The sequence below is a fragment of the Dermacentor variabilis genome, chromosome 10 (genome assembly GCF_050947875.1).
Source record: "Dermacentor variabilis isolate Ectoservices chromosome 10, ASM5094787v1, whole genome shotgun sequence".
NCBI lineage: Eukaryota > Metazoa > Arthropoda > Arachnida > Ixodida > Ixodidae > Dermacentor > Dermacentor variabilis.
The window spans coordinates 38,355,707-38,373,908 of NC_134577.1; positions in this window are offsets into that span (position 1 = coordinate 38,355,707).

An 18,202-nucleotide genomic window follows, 5' to 3' on the forward strand; every position below is an offset into this window, starting at 1 on the left:
CAGGGGCAGCTAGCACATGCGCACACCGTTCGTATATAAGCAACCGTTTCCAATCGCGTTAATGTTTACGCCACCCCGCGGTAGCTTCGGACCGTCCATCTGAAAGCTAGGATCTGTGCATCGATGACAATCACGCGTCCTTGAGACAGAGAACATCTGGGTCAGAGACAACCCGCGCTTCGCTCAAAGCTCGCATTCGAGCATGCCGATCGACGCTCGCTGCATATACGCACCATCGGCCTCGCTCGCGTGACAGATGCATTCGTCACCGCGGCGTTCCCTAATTGCGTTTTCCATTCGTATTGCTTTGGGTGCCCGACGACAGCTAAATGACCTCCGCGCGGCCAAGCGTGTGTGAATGTGCCTTCGACACTGAACGTAAGCCGCCACAGGTGGGAGCGAGATTAAATCTGAAAGTTGTTGTTTTTTTCCCCCCACTTTGCAGCAGCAACATACGCAACCGATCCAGAGGCTGTACGGTCGCGTCTGTCGCACTCGCTGCTAGGTGCGTGTGTTACAAGTGTGCGGCGCTGTCAACGCATTATAGCGAGGCGAAATTATTTTTGACGAGATTCGCGGGTGGGGGAACATGACCAATTAAGATAAGGCCTGCCAACTTAGCGAAGCCCGCGTCGCTCCGATGGCACGCCAAACGCACATTTGCAAAATTCTAGTAACTTTCCACTCTTTCCTCATATGCGGTTAGCATTCAGTACTGAGATATTTACCAAGCTCTCATTACCGTAATGGCTTTCGCTTTTGTGCGAATCAAACTACTTGCGCTGCATTTGCAAATATTAATAAACAACTTTTAACAGCGTAGTGTCGATAAACAACCTCACGATATTTGCGACCAGGCGTGAAATTTGTGCGCTTGTTATGAGAAACCGATAACAGGCCACATTTGCAATAAGTTCATTTATACCATCAACCTTAGCTTATACTATGTCACTCCTTAAAGGCGAGCTAACTCTTATCATATACGGAAGCCTCTAATACTCCCTGTGTTTGAGAAGAAAACTTCAAAATTTAGCGCGCCTGAATGGATGCAACCATGTGCTACAGTATGGTTTTCCTGGTGTGTTCGTCATAACTGACTGTTCCCGTACTTACTGCGCTAATCAATTCCATGCTACACTTTACTACAGTGTCCGTAATATCACAAAGACTTAATATGAGAATCCAATTGTCTATCGCATTTGAGCATCCGGTCAGGAAGAGTTTAACGTCTCTGTATATGCTCGCATTTGTAGTCTTTACGATCATGATGATCCTGTGAGCCAGCGACGGATACATTTCGTCGATGACCGAAGCCCGCGCACATACTCGCTACGACGAAGAAATGAACAGACGGTTTGTTGATGATCGCTGTAATTATAAATACTGCCATACTATGAACGTGCATTAAAAATGATGTCCAACCTCTCCCTATATATCCAAATATACAAAGCTGCACACACGTGCGACCCGAACGAAACGAATCTTAATACCCGAATATTACACGCATAATTCACGGGACTACATAAACAGAAGCGTAGAAATCTCGTTGAATTGAGTTTCAAAAAACACGAACACGACAAGTAGCAAAGCTTCGGGAGAAAATGACCTGAAAACGAAGCAAGCATACTCCGGGGAAAAAAAAAAGGTAAGTAAAAAAAAACATACCCTAGAAATTCATCCCGCTCGACGTTCTAAATATGGCTCCATGTCGGCAGTGACGCCACAAATAAAGAAATACACTACAGCCACCCATTCTATGAAGTTAAGCAAATATTCAAGTTCCATACTCCAACGGCCACACAATTTCCGTCTCTCTCATACTATATACAACATTCACGCTTAGCGACGCCTCCCATATGTGGATGTACAATTAATCCCCCAGAGCGAAGACGCGACCCGTTCATCAACTAGTGGTGGAGTCTTTCTCTTTTTTTTTTTTCATTTACAAAGCGTCCCTTTCCTTTTGGCTCTTTTTATTTGTTTTGGTTCTTTGTCGGTTATGAAAGAAGGAAAATTAACGATCGAGCTTGCAAAAGTTGTTTCCTCCTGCGAGTAAACGCAGAAACCGGATGAGCGCTCACTCCAGCAAGCGGTCTCGAAAAGTGCATCAATTTCGGGAGTCCATTACGGACTCCGCAACAAAACAAGCCACGCGCCTGCAGAGCGCACCGCTCATTCTTCCGCCACCGTTCCATGCAGCGAGCAAACACACGCATGCAGTTGTCGAGACGGAAGCTGAGATCAGTGCTCCCTCGAGACGTTCCCGAAAAGATGGTATTAAACACGGATTGCAACAAAGATGCTGGCACAAGCTACAGCAGAAACACGCCTCATTTCCCGAGCTCGTGCTAACGGAGTATACAATTTCAACAACCTGCAGCATTACCGCGCGAAAATATAAAGAGAGAGCGAAAAAGAAAAGCACGGGCGTACAATAAATCTTTCTGCCCAAAAAAAGAAAGAAAGAAAGTAAAAGAAGCGCGTCTATAGGCAGAGAATGAGCGTATTATACTGTCCTGCTTATACGGAACAGTCAGCAGGGCTGAGATTCGTAAAACTGTTCGTAAGAGTACGTATTTGTATACATACGTACATATATAGATGTCAGCTAGCCGAGCAGACTGCCATAGGTCCATGGCCGGGCCAAACACAAACAACACTTAGGAACTGAGAGCGTTTTATATTTGGCCCCTGGTTTTTAAGTTCTGTCATTATTACATGCACGTCCCTGTTATGATGACGTCAAATTTCTTTTTTCTTGAACGACTCAATATTTTCTTCACGGTAAGGTTACCGAATATAATAATGCAACAGCGAAACTACAGCCGAGGGAACGATGCAGACCTATACTTGGCAGGAATAGGAAGAAGCCTGATTAACTAATCTCATTGACACCAGGTTTCGCAGACAAATTAACCTTGTGCGATTCAAAAGATATGCAGTAATTATTTAGAACTGTCACTGATTTAGAACCCTGATATATCGTGAAACCGCATACTTCGATTGCGTATACATGGTTATGAATTTTACACTTTATCAATATATATATATATATATATATATATATATATATATATATATATATTGATTTAACTTTCGTTTGAGATTGCACTGATGCAGTGTGCTGACCATAACTCAAAACTTGGAAACGTGACGTCTACGGCGTTATGAACTAAAGATTTCACGTATGAAGACTTCTCTTCAGTGCAAATTTCACTGAATCACAGTGCGTGACTCTGTCGCCACTAAGTGAGTTGAAAAATTAGTTAGAAGGTTCACTAAACAGAAGCGCACTATAACAGTTTCGCCTGATAAATTATTCTTTTGATACTCAATTTTCGTTGATTTAGAAGCCACAGGCTGAATATCAAAAGCGGAAATACAGGTCAAAGTTCAGTTGTTTTTTTTTTTTTTCCAACTGCACGCCCAAATTCGGGTACGCCAACGCGAGGTTACCGATTTAAAAAAAAAGAAGTTCGTTTTCGTATTTGAGCCATTGCAGCTCAGTAAACTTTTGGAAACTCGCTAAGCTCAGTTTTTTGGGGGGTCACTTAGAATATAGCGGAATCCATGTTAAGCAGTCAAAGAAAAAAAAAGTAGGCCTGACTGTCAGACACCGTCTAAATACATGACATCAGGGCCTGCTGAAGCGCCAGCTTCCAGGTGACGTCGCCACAATGCCTTTCCGCTCTTACGGGTTCTCTGACTTTATCCAGCTTGTTCCCACGGTAAGAGATTGGTTGTTGGTTGTTCTTTTTTTTTTTTTGGAGAAGGGGGATAATGTATAAGGGTAATTTGAAACAAGGGTAATATAGTTTAGCTTTAGTTTGCCATTAAAGAGGGCGGGGGAGGTCATATATTAACTAGACGAGTGTGCGACTGGCTCCCATACACAAGGGTTTGCAACGGCTAGAGATAGAAAAGGGGGAGAACGCATCCAGCTAGGGCATTCTACAAAATGCGCATGTAACCGGAACTGAAAAGTTCACAGAAACGATTTTCAATATTACCAATTTCTCCTATTCGATCGTAACGATATCGTATATTTAAAAATCCCACCGTAACGACGTCAGGTAACGTTCGTTATTGGAGCACTTAGGTTGAGAAAGAGGATAAAACAAAGTAAATGGCCATGACGACAACTGCAGGCAGGGTTCTATTCTTTTCCTTTTTTTCTTTTCTTTTTAAATCACCTTCCCAGAATTCTGAGACCGCTCGGTTGGCAAGACAATGGCCGCGCTTCGACGTTTAGCCACCCCCTTTATTCCCACTTTCCTTCTTTTCGCAGAAATACCGCAAAATATCAAAGCACTCGCCGACCCGAGTCGCAGGAAGCGGCCGACGTTAACAACGTGCGAAGAGCGCATTGCGACGGCGTCCACGACCCCGGGTTCGGCGTGAACGGCTGGCCGGCCACGGGAAACGAAGCATGCAAAACCCAACGACTCGGGGCGCGCGCGAGAGAAAAAATGATAGGAGCAAACGACGACAGACACGCGCGCGCGAGCGCCCGCACGCTGTGGCAGCAGCGCTGGAAGAAGACCCACCAGCACCGCCAGCGCCGGCGACGCGGAAAACGGTCGCCACGTGACTCGCGGGCGTCGACCAATGGGAGCCGTCGCGCGGCCACATCAAAGGGCTCCAGAGGCGGCGCCCTACCCTCGCGGTGGCTCTCTTTAATTGGGACTCCTTTCCTCGAGGGGGTTGAATGGAAAGGGGAGGAAGACGACGCTCTCTCACACTACCCTCCTTCCCTCGTCAGTACGGGGACGTCTGGTTCCTCGTCGTAACAACGGCGTGACTGGACGCGAGGCTTTCCCGCGGCACTCCGGAATGCAGCCAGCTGTGCGGAGAAGCCCGTTTCCTACGCGCGTCGTCAAGCCGGAGAAGCGGGCCGACAGGCGGAAGCGAGGCGGCATTTTCAAAGGACTGCTCTCTCCTCTCAAAGAAGGCAGCGCGCGCGCTGTGAATTGTCTCACGAAAGAAAACAAAGGCGACGTGAGAAGACAATTGAGAGATGAATTAGTTTTTCTGCCTTTCTTCGAGTTTCTTTCTTTTGCGATTGCTTGCAGAACTTCATTCTGTTCAGTAAGAGTAAAAACTTGTGTATGATCAACGCGACTCGATGGCATATAGGAAAAAAGCAAATAAAAAGGTTTTCGAAACCGAAAGGCGAAGGCATTTTCGCCCATGACAAGGGCATTCTCTTCCAGTCAGAAACTCTCCCCTTTCGATTAGTAGCAAATGTGTTTTAGTGTTCACTTTACGGGGGTATAGCGTTGACGTGTAGGTGCGTACAGAAGAACCTACATTGTTGCTTTGAGGATTTATCCGGTGAGTCAATACACGTCAGTACGGTGAGTCAATACGGGAGCGCCAAAGCTCGGAGGTAGAGACGACAGGGTATGTCAACGTTCTCGTCCTAACAACGAGCAGGGGAACCGAGGTGGCTCGATTTTTGTTAGTTAGCGAGGTAGTTTTGTTAGTTATCCCGCATCTAGGCTGGTGCTAACTAACAATCCCCAGCGCTAGATATAGTACCCACCCACAAATACCCAATGAAGTGGAAGGGAGGACAGCCACGTGGCTCGATTGGTAGAGCATCGCACGTGTATATATAATGTCGAAGATGTGGGTTCGGCTCCCACAGGCGGCAAATTATCTGTTCGTGTACCTTTATTTCCATGTCACTAATTGTTCTACCTTTAAATTAATGGCACATGCAGTTCATCTATTGCTGTCCTTGGCTTCCGCGCGCCCTCTCTGCATCCCAAAAACTACTAAAAGAGGGAAATTCTCTCTCACAACTACAAGAAGGGTCCAGAAGAGTGATGTATGGCCTCTGCTCGTGAGACATCTCTACGTCAGGGGCATGCAGGAATAGCTTAAACGATAGAACATATCAGAAGAAGCCACCAAAAAACTGCAGCCCCATGCATGCAAGGATGCGATAGGCTACTTAAAGAAAAAGAAAAAAAAAGGAACGCTTGCATCACACGTCTGTGGCCGCTCCAGAGTTCCAGCATTAGAATCCTTGCCTTTTTGGAGGACAGACATTCATGTCCATAACTAGAGCCAACCCCACTGCAGCCTGAACACCTCTCCGTGTCTGTTACTGTCAGCACCGTATCTTCGACGAAATCCGTTCCCGCCCTTCTATTTCTTGACAGCTCCCTACGTCACGCATGTTCCCCTCAGTCAGTCTCGTTTTTTTGTCTGCCTGCGGAATACACCGCATTCGGATACCGATGTGCGAAGCCCCAGGACAGGCGTCTGGCCTTCACGATAACTACGTGAAGAACAAAAAAATAACGAAGCCAAAAAAAGAAGAAGAAAATGCACCCGAGGAGAAAGAAAGAAAAGGCGCCGCATGACGTTAGGACAAGAGCGAGACACCGATGACGAACAAAAACTTGTCTCAAACGGGGGCAGACGGGGGCACGAGGGCCGCATGTGTGTCGTCTGGCCAGTTTCAGGGGAGACAGACGACCAGATGTGCCACGTATACCACGAACCCGAAGCGAACGAGGAGGCTCGCGAAGCGCGAGCAGACATAAACACGACGTTTCGGCGTTTTTGAACGACACCCACAAGACCGCGTCCCCACGGGGGCCCCAATCGCTCCTTCCCGCCTCAAACTATATGGCGCGTTCTTGACAGCCGAATGTGTGTCCGAGCGTGTACTATACGCCCATCCGAAGAGCTTGCTGTCGTTCGTTCGTTCGCTCGCTCGCCGACAGAGGAACGCCTGGAAGCTATATTTGAGAGCCGTCAGGCCGTCGACATCTGGCCGTAAAACACCGCGCCCCCTCGACGCTTCCCCGTTCGCCCAATTCCCGTTTTTTTTTTCTCGTTAACTTTTACGTCGACGTTGCGTACGCGTGAGAGGTGCACTACGTACGCTGGGCTGTGGGTCATTCCGAATGCACGTGGGACATATACCAGTACGTGCGGCCGGGCATGAGTTGAGTTACTCCAGCAGTTCCTCGGAAAGCTTCAAGGGGGGAGGAATCGGACGTGTCGCGTAGATGTTGTGAGTCTTCATAGCGCTACGCGAGGCGTCGGCCGGAGAGTTCTAGCCCTGCCGTTCTAGCACGACATGTGCGAGCCATGAGCTCGATCAGTCAGAACCGCGTTTCCGACTAAGAAGCCTCGTTATACACGTGAGGCATTGGTGAGAGGGGACCGAGTCCTGTAGTTCGTCGAAAAAAACTCCTTGTATACTGTCGCGGGTAATATTTCTGTCTTGAGAACAGCCGCCAACGCCAGGAGACATTGCACTTTATGGTTGGGTATCTTAGTATTGATGTAGCCTCTCTATCTCATTTTTTTTTTTTTTTGCATTCATGTTGCTGATAGCGGTTACGTTCATAACGCCTCGCACCATGCATTCAGGGCGCGTGAAATTTCATAATGGCCGATGCGCGCAAGCACGCGACATTACAATGCATACTTAAAGTACAAATCGTCAACCGGAGTTCCCTGAAATCAGTTTTATTTGGTACTGTCACTGGTAAACTTCGACAAAACTTATCCCACTTAAATCCCACAAATTTATCCCACTTAAACAGCGCAAACACATGCACGTGCAATGTACAGCGAAGAAGAAAAGAATGGGAGACGCCGAGAACAAAGCCCCAAGCGGCTGTCAAATAAAACGTGCCACCTCACCAAGCAAACAAGTTGCGCAAGACAAGAGTGTACATCAAATATCCGAAACCTTGCAGCAAAAGGCTGAAACTAGTGGGCACCGTCTAAAGAGCCGGCACTATAGCCTATAACGATCATACACAATTTAACATAAAGAACGTCACAACCTTTCTTTCCCTTTTATTTCACGCCATGGATAGCACACGTAAACAAAGAAATGTTATTTCAGCCATACAGTTGAATTTGCATAGCAATTATTTATTTGTAATAGATGACGTGAGAAATTCCGTAAGCTGGCTTTTCCGGATTGATACGTTGGACATTAAATGGCAAATGAAAAAGCAATAAAGGAAAAGGGGTGCCTTCGCTTCGTTCGGCCCACAGAAGAAGCCATTCCGAAGAAGTCATTACAGGGCAAACTGGAATCGACGGTCGAATTGACGTGGCGCTCTTCCAACTCTGAACTAAATAAGATTAGGGCACCACCCTCAGTATGGCGGTACGCAGAACCACGGCCGCGCTGGAAGGCTAGCAGGGCTGCGGCAGAGCACTCTTTCCGAGACCATTTTCATGACTGTAAAGGTAGCTTTCCCGCGAGGAAGCTTGCCAAGCTAATGGCGACACAGTAATATATATATTTTTTTTGTTATTCTGCACCCACGAGCAAAGTTTGCTTGTCTAATGACATGGAAGATGTAGCCCTGCATGTTCTTGTGATGACATGACATGCATAAGAGTCAAGCGCCGCCGTGCGCAGCTATAGTAGTTGAACCTTGACCGGTGCCGTCGTAAGTATGGCAAGTGTGCAATGCAGTGAAGCGCACGACGATTTAGAAAAAAGAGTGCATTCGGGTTGCGCTTGCTTCACCCGCTTTTCGCTTATACCTCTCGTATTATACTTCACCACTTACAGGACATCGAACCCAAAGGAAAGATGGCAGAATGTTGAAGAGTCAGCAGGTGCAAAACGCAACTTGACGGCTTTGGAAGCAAGACAGCAAACAACGAAAATCTCGAAGGACCGCGCTGCGGCGCTGTATATATACAAGTCCGTATACGACCTTTGCTTTATACGACACTTGCTATCTCTCTCTCTCTCTCTCTAGTGAGGGAAGAGATAGCAGCGCCGTCTGTCGGAGGAGAGAGAGACAACAGCCGAACTCGTACAAAGCGCGTAGCAGAAAAACGCGCGGTGCAGTCAAAACAATAGAACAAGACGGAGAGAGAGAGAGAGACAGACGGACAGACTGAGTCGGAAGATCATCCCCCTTCCACAAGAGGCCACGAAGCGGTGCGAGGCAAGGGCGGGACAGAGCAACAAGGCAACTAGTACAGCATTCAAGCTCTTCGCGTCGGCCCCAACCACACGACACTATAGGCACCTCTTCTAGCGTCTCACATTTACGGACGAGACATCCTGCAGCAGGCGTCCTTGCGGCACGTTGCGTAAATCAAACTCCTGCCTCGATCGTCTTCGGTCGTATATTTAAAAAAAGATAATAATAACAATAAAGCTGGGTGTCCCTACTAGGCGGTAGCAACAACAAACACCCCCAGCGCCTTCTCGAGCTTAGTGTGCCCGTTGCGCATGCGGGTCGAAGGATGAGACCCACGTATAGGCCGCACTGCCACCGGGAGGTGTCCTTTGTGTTCCGTGCGCCCCCTGGATGCGGCCGATATCGCGGCGGTATTATATGCCTTCCTTCGCGAAGGCGTCTCTCGCGAGGCGTGGAGGTAACGACCGCGCCAAGTGGGGATGTGCGGTGGGGGATGGGAATACGACGGTCAAGAAAGCAGAAACAAAGGCGCGAGAAGAGGGGGGGGGGGGGTGTCGTTATTCAGCCGACATCGCTCAATAAGCGGCAGCCAGATGGCGAACGCACCAGTTTGGGGAGGAGGAAGGGGGAGTCCAATATAGGCCGGTATATTTGCTACTATACACTGGTGGCCGTGCGAGAGCGGAGCGATTTGCAGGCGACAATGACGGTGCTGCGTGGCAGGGACGCGGAGCGTAGCTTTGCGAGTCGCGACCGTAAAAGGGGAGGTTGGAGCGCTGTGATGTACACACGTGACGGTCATCAGCAATCGACGACGACGGCGTCCGCAAACGCACGTATTAACGCCAAGACTAAACGAAGCGTAAATCAGAACTGCAGTATAACGTAAACGCGATGCTCGAGCCGTACACCGGAACGGCAAATAATGGCCAGAGGTGTCGCGGCAACTGGTCTAGGTAATCACCGCCAACGTGTATATACGGGCATGCACACCTAATAGACATTGTGGGAGTTATACGGGGAACACCGCGGGGCAGAGGTGACAGAACATAAAAGTGGGAACGCACGAAGTGAGAACCAATCCGGTTTCGAATCGTGAAGAGCGGGTACTTCAAACTTGTACGACAGGAATGGGGCAGCTCAAGCCGGGCCGCGTTACGTAACGTTTAAGGCTGACAAACCCGGGGATTGTCCAAATGGAAAAAATAGCTTGCGTATCCTCTTCTGAAGCGGCCATATTCTTCTTAGCCTAACCAACCTCTTCATTCGACGTTGGTGTTTTCAAAAGGTACGGAAAACGAGCGCGCGGAGATGGCACTCGACGGCGGTAATCGAACCGGCGACCTTGGCCGCCGCTACACGACGAACATTACGGTGGGATACGAGGAAAGAAATGCAGCTATAGACGGAGAACAACTCGGCTCCATCGTCTCGTCTCATACACGGACTCGGATACTATATATATATATATATATATATATATATATATATATATATATATATATATATATATATATATATATATATATATATATATATACACGGCACCGTAGTTAGCGCGATCCCTGCTCGCTTCGCCGACAGCGTGCGCACCTTCTTACGACTCGGCGGCAGGTAGCTGCATGCAGCCCGAAGCACGTGTCTGGCACTCGCGCACGGCAGCGCAGGAGGACCGTTCCGGCAATTTCTCGGGTGTCTGGCCGTGCCGCTGCCGCCGCCATCGAGGCAGCCGGGAAATCATTATCGACGCCGCCCCGATCAGCGGCGCGGGAGGAAACGTCACGCAGCAGCCCGCGCTGCGCTCTCCCCTCTCCCCGGCTTGTATTGCTACATAATACCGTGCAGTGGGCGAGGAAAGAAGACGCCGCTGTGTATGAACCGAATTCACGAACGCCTCACAGTGGATGTGCCAGCGTTTCCGTTGCTTATTGCAACGGGAACGTTGCACGTTTATTTCATTTCCACTCGCGTGTCCTTCGTATACCGCTTGTATGACATTCGGTGCGAGAGCGAAAGAGAAAGAAAGAAAGAAACTCTAAAGGCAGAGAGGTCGGCCTGAGGTACATTCCTCAAGCGAGCTGCTTTGCGCTGGGAAAAAGGAGGAAGTGGGAAAGAACGAGGAACATGATGGGTGACGATGACGACAGAAGGGAAATGCAAAACGCATAACAGGCAAAAAGCCTTGAGTCCAGCCCCGTAGTCATTTGATGAATATCGTGTACAAAGCCAAACAGACGCGGAGCCAAGGAACGCACTGAGAAAATTAACTGTTAATTTTTACTGCTCACCTTTAAAATGCTGACGATTAATCAGTCCGTGTTAATCAGTCAATTTGCGATGATCTGTCTAATCATTTCTGGGCTACATTGTCTATTAGCTGCGTACGATCGTTTTTAGGTGGCCGTATTCTAGTTAATCCTCTCGGTCCACTTCAATGTGTTCTCGCTCCTTTGACGATGTTGTGCATTGTGGTAACCTGCGTATTTGTCCGAACGATCTTGTATAGTGACTTCGTTCTTGCCGCAACCTTGTTATAAGTTAAATTTCGCAACAAGATCGCAGTTTTCTTTTCGACCCACATCATTCAATGAAGTGTTTGCCATCACCGTTCTCCCAATTTGTCCGGTATTCCAGCAGCCGAAGACGGCCAAGTAAGACCCTGCGTACGTAGCAGCTCGCTTCTCTAATGGTGAAATGTGTATTAACGATAGTGCTTCACTTGTTCTTTTTTCTTTCTCCTTCTTAATTTTTTTCTGGACTTACAGAGAAAGCAAGGCTGAGGAGTATTTTAGTGAACAATTAGGACGAAAAAATAAATAGATCCTTATATGAAATTTAATCGGAAACCGCCGGCAGCGCCAAGTGCAGAAAGTTGTTCACTGCAATGTTCCTACAGGTGTAGTGCATATTCTAGCATGAACGTCATAAGCACCGTTGCTCACATGTCTGAGCTTGCAAGTGTGTTATGTAATTTATGTGTCACATCTGTTATAGTGGCAATATATGAATATAAATTTCAAAATTTATCCGTTATCGTTATAGCAGTAGGTCTGTACAACCGCCTCCTTGCTCGGGTCATTTCCAACTTGCCAAAGGGTCCATCATGTACGGGCGGGTGACGGCGCGCTTCCCATACGGCAGCCTATTATTCTTTTTTTTTCCACACACACCCTCATGCAGTTGGAACAAGAAAATAAGGTGAATTGTATTGAACTGACAGCGTGGGTTCTCGGTACACTTATGCGGCGTCCTCAGAGCGCAAACGCCTTGCGCTACCTTGCAGGTACCGTCACGATTCCATCTCCTTTTATAACACGACCATGGATGTGCCTTCCCTGCAACTGCACACAATTAGAGAACAGACTGTACTCAAGAGCATGCAAGCTGTGTGTCCGCGTGGTTCCTGCTCTCAACATGGAATGCATTCTGCTGCCACCGCTACCGAATTCCTCCACGCACGTATGCTCACCTGCCCCCTTCTCCTCCCGATACTTACATGCAGCAGGAGTGATTTTCTACCCGGTGAGCGAGAGAGATGATGGCAGACATTTCGCCGCGTAATAGACTCCGGTTTTCCTATCGCAGCTGGGTGGATACGAAATGGAATTGAATTCTGTTGGTGTCACTAAGTGGAATCGAGAACTATGTGGGGCATCGTATACTTGAGTACGTTCGTAAGAGCAACCTGGTCGCGTCATCTGTGTCACTTCCGCCTGCGTGGCTGTTTGAACCGGGACCGCACCCGTTACACCGAGCGGTTGTTACGGTTGCAGTTTCATTTATGCCTTTCTGCGCGTGCTCTGTTTTGTTGGTCGGTCAGAATGATAATAACAGTGACAGACATAATTTGCCGCTGCATGTCTGTGCGCACGCGAGACGCGGAGCCAACGACACCGTTTGTTGATAGCACTAGAAGTGGACTTGATGACATAACATTTAAAGTGCCAGACGGTAGCGTGGACGGCCATTTAGCACCGTATTTGCACGTAATTAACGCGACCTCGAACATTACGCGAGGGGACGCTTTTTCGGAATGTAAGGAGAATTATATATATATATATATATATTAGTCATATCATAAGAAGCCAACAAACACTGACACCAAGGACAACTTAAGAGAAATTACTTCTGCTTAATAAATGAAAATAAAGAAACGATAAATTAAGGGAAATTAAAGTGGATGAAAAAAACGTACCTTTCATCCACTTTAATTTCCATTAATTTATCGTTTCCTTATTTTCATTCATTAAGAGGAAGCTTTAGCTCGGGCCCAACTCCGACGCGGCCTATTCAAACACATGTAAAACGCAAAAACGTTTTTATGAGGTAACCCCTGGACCGATTTTGATGAAATTTGTTGCATTTGAAAGAGAAATTTAAATTCTAGTGACTGTTGGAAGCGGAATTTCGATTTAGGGCTTCAATTTTCTTAAAACGATTTTCAAATATTTGACCGTTTGAAAAAAATAGAAGCACGAAGTTTACAAATTCATAGCTCTGCATCAAAAACTGATATCGCGGTTCTGTAAACGGCATCCATTAGACCATTCAAAGCGGACAAATTCAGTATGTCATTTTACATCTTACGTGAATGTGTTACGTTGGTTACAATGGTATTGCAAAAGTTGCATTTCCCTATGATTAAATTTTTTTTATATTTATGTGTAACATATCGATTTTGTCCGCTTTAGATGTACTATTAGATGCAATTCACAGAATTGTATTATCATTTTTAGTGGTTGAGTTACGGAGTTGTAAACTTGATAGTTTCGTTTTTTGAAAATTTTCGATTTTTGTCAATTTTTAACAAAAAATTGACGACCTAACTCAAAAATTCGAAACCAACAGTCACCAGATTTTAAGTTTGTCTTTTAAATGCAACAAACCTCGTCAAATTTGGTGCAGTGGTTGCCGAGAAAAACGAATTCTCCTTTTACATGTATTTAGATAGGAGCACTCGAGCTAAAGCTTCCTCTCAAGCACAAGTAATTTCCCCTATGTTGTCCTTGGTGTCAGTGTTTGTTGGCTTCTTATGATATGACTAATAAAAATCGGGCCCCTCGGTTAACCCCCTTTCTTCTCGTTGTATATATATATATATATATATATATATATATATATATATATATATATATATATATATATATATATATATATAAGGACTATAACGCGAGGTTATGCCGCAATGTAACAGAAAACGACACTCAAACGCAGGTGCCCGCATGGCTCTTTATAGACCCTTTTCATGCTTACAAACAGAGTGCCCAGAAGACTTCCGGTTAAGCCCTCAGTAGCGGCATATGTTACAATAGCCTATAAACTTACAGGACCCTCCAGCTGGCACCAGTTTTGCTGCAGAGTTGGAACGTTTGACAGGTGAATTGTAGTGTTAAGTGCAACAAAAAAAGCCCCTACATGAGCTTGATGTTCAGCGCACGTTCCTTATATCTGAAAACAGCAAGAATATGTGCCTGGAGTATACTATGCGACAAAATACTTCTTTTTTCTTGGCTAACTAAACTTTCGAAGTTGGCTGACCGGAATTTCCCTGGGGTCATGAACGCACTGCTGCCACATCGCGTATGCAAAAGGTCTATACATCGTTATTGCCAACTTCCATCGCAAAGTACAGTGCATGACCGAATGCATGCACAGTATACTCGTCACTGCTGACGTCTTTGTCACCGTTGGCGAAAACGGCTTCGCTGTTCATGCCACCGAGTTGTTGGACAGGTGACACTAGAGTGTGCCTAGTTTGCCTAGTGCTCTTTCATTATCTGCCATTTGATGTGCCAGAAACAAACAGAGAGAGAGAGAGAGAGAGAGAGAGAGAGAGACGACTCGTGTTATATTCGTGCAAATGCGGTACTTCACAACCAGCAGCCGTTCCGATCGTTTATGGAAGGGCACTGATCGCATCCTATAGTACCCTCCGATCGAGGAAGACGACATAAGGAATCGACTCAATCGCGTCGAAAAACAAAAAAAAAAAACAAAAAAAAGAATACTCGAGCAACAACACTCGTGGGAGTCCCGAAAGGGACGACCGCCTCTCCAGACAGGCACGGCAGATATATACCACGCCATCGCGAGGCGCTGTAGCTCATTCGGTTCGATACCGAAGGGAGAAACGTGCTGGTGGCTGTATACGGCAATTAGCGACTGCGGGCGATTCCGCATATTTTGTAGCAGCGGCGCCGACGTAGGCGGTAATTAATACCGCCTATTAGCCGTTCTCTCCGCGGCCCCGGAAGAAAAAAAAAAAGAAAAGCTGATACGAACCACAGACGCGTTGTTAAAATATGATGAAAGAGAAGGAAAGGGAGTTGCCTCTCACGAAGTCCGACGCGCACTCGTGACCACGCTACAAGCACGGTGCTAAATTACCCTTCGACGTGTGCAGCAAATGAGAAACACAAGCAAAAAGCAAAAAATGCGCACAACGCTCCCCGGCTCACGTAAGGAAAATAATCCGCGGAAACGCACTAAGTGAAACGCGTGTGCCTGCAGAGCTCGCACCAGAAATCGTGCCGGTCCGCGGCGAACGCGCGCCCAAGCTAAGCACGTATACGCAAGCTAAGCGTTGAAGCGACTTGGCTTTCTCGGCGCTGAAACCTTCGCGTGCCAACGGCAGCGCCCGTGTGACGCACGCGACGTTACACGAGTGGTGGAGACCGTTTTCGAGCACACGTACACAGTCGCGTGCAATATGACTTGCAACTCTGTTGTTCGTGGTCGAAGGGGCTCCAGGGCTGCGCGGCGGCTCTGCCAGGCGAAATAGCGGTCTAATAAATACCACTAATTGAAGCTGTGTTTAGGTCTGGAACTTGCCCGGTGTCTGCGCAGCCGTGCAGTCTTTGAGCCCCTTCGATCACGGGCACCGGTGTTGCAGGTCATATTGCCCACGACTGTACACGTGCTAATGAAAATCGCATACGAATTTGCATCGGCAGGTTGCATCGGCAGGTAGCATCAGTCATCGAGAAGCACATGTGTCCGGCTTATGACCACTGTTGGCATTGACCGCGTGCTGTATATAGAACGTATAGGAGCGCGCGTACGCTCCTATATACGTTTCGCGCGTCGAGCTAAAGTATAATTAAACGTTCATTCAGGTACGCGTCTGTTGTTAAATACGCCGCGTCATCTTCGTGGTGTCCCTACCGGATGGTGTAAACGTACTTCAGTTACACAATTCAAACACTGCCGTAGCCCCTCCTGACCGGCGTTAGGCAGTACGGGCACCTTACCGACCGATATAGGGAAGCGAAGGAAATGAGACGGCATTGAGAACGACAAGGACGGAAGCTTCATAGTTCGTATGAGTGTAGGCGGTGTCACGTGGAGAGCGTTACCGAGCTTGAAGGTCGACAATATGTTCGTCAGCATGTCAAGCCGTGCATACTTGGTTATGCATGCCGATTGAAGCGCACTTAGATATTTCCACATCTCGGAGGCCCTGCGCATCGTGATGAGCGATCGCGGATGACGTTCATCGCGTCCATCCGATTTTGCTTCCTCGGCTTATAGGCGTGCGTTTCGGCGCTGCCGTCAACTGTGGAAAGGTTCGGCTCAAAGTGGGGACCCGTGCGCGGCCGTCACCAGGAGGAGCCACTGGCCGGGGACGGTTGCGATCTCCCTTACTAGAACGCAAGCCACGGATCTCCGCAGGGCGCAAACAGTAGCTGTCGTGTCCCCAAAAATTGTATCTTATATATCCAAAGGCGACTATAATTTAACAAAAAAAGGTAACATATTGCGACACTGATCCAGCCGATCAGCATCGCATTCTAAGGGGTTGCAGGAATCCCCTAAGAAATCTCCTGCGGCAAGCTCCCTCACAGGAGGCGTGGGATTCCGTACTAAAATCTACTAACCCTCAAACCCAAGCCGGCCTGGCGGACTGGGTGGCGAAGGACGCGGCCAGCTGGATGCCACCCTAACCCCATCCGCCTGATCTCGGCTTCCACCTTCATCGCCCCTCGCCTTCACTATAGCTTAATTCCTGCCCCTCCTTGCACGAAACGCTCTTAGAGCAAACAGCTTTTCGTTTTTGTTTGCCTCCATCGCGCGTTTTCGTGGTTGTAGGCGGCCTGGCTTCTTGCGCGGAAGGCAGCGTGCTATCGCGCAACCGAATCAGTACCGGAGTTGCACTTTTTTTTTCATTATTACTGCTATCGAAACAAGAGGAGCGTAGGTACTGTACGGCAAGGTCTAACTCGCGCCCGCTTGATGTGACTTGTTTTGAGAGCGTTCGATAATCATCGACTCAAGCACGCTCGCCGTGAGGGACCGCGTACGTGATAGAGGCACAAGGTTCGTGTCTCGAAACGACAGTATGTGCCATCATTTCATCGGCGATTTGCGCCCAGAAATACTTTCATCGCAGATCTCTTAAGGCACAGCATGTATTCGGGATCGGCACGCTAATCGACCCGAGTGTCAGCCGGAAGTTAGGCTGCAGTGACACATTACATTGAACGAAGGGTACAAAATAAAATTGCCAGTTGACTTGACTTTGAATTCATGATGAATAATGACTTCTCCTTACTAAATGCGCTTAGTCTGCTTTGGAGAGCGGTACGGTACACGATCTTTATAACGAAGTGGCCTCTATAACGAACGAGTTTCGAAGTCCTAAGCGCTTCGTTATAAATGTGTTTGAAACAGCCCCAGACACGCGCGTATGCATACATGCATGCATGCATGCATGCATACATACATACATACATACATACATACATACATACATACATACATACATACATACATACATACATACATACATAAATAGCGCGCACTTTGCCACACACCCAATTTTCCACGCGCATCCAAGCGCCAACGAAAACTGGCATGCCTACTCTCTACACGCTCGCGGAGGCCCATAATCATGGATACATGGGCCTCCCCACACACTGCGAACGATCGCGCGAAGCCAAGCAGCCGCGATAACTGGCCGCCCCGCGCGCTCTGCTTTCGGTCGCGCACGAAACAACAGTGCCGTCCTTTCTTCTCGGCCCGCGAGCAAAGAACGGGGCGACTGGTTTACGGCCTGTTAGAGTCGCCACTTATCATGCCGCCCGTGGGTAAATAATCCGCGCCCAGCCCCCCACTGGAGACCCCAACGCGGACGCAGCACCGCCAGCGCGCGGTCTCTTAGCTTATGGCGAGCACACGTTGTGCGTTCGCATGTCCCGTCATCTCTCGGCACCCCTTGTTATCGGCTCAAAGTCGAAGCGCGTCCGTTGCAGGGTGGGGGGATCCTCTACCGCCCA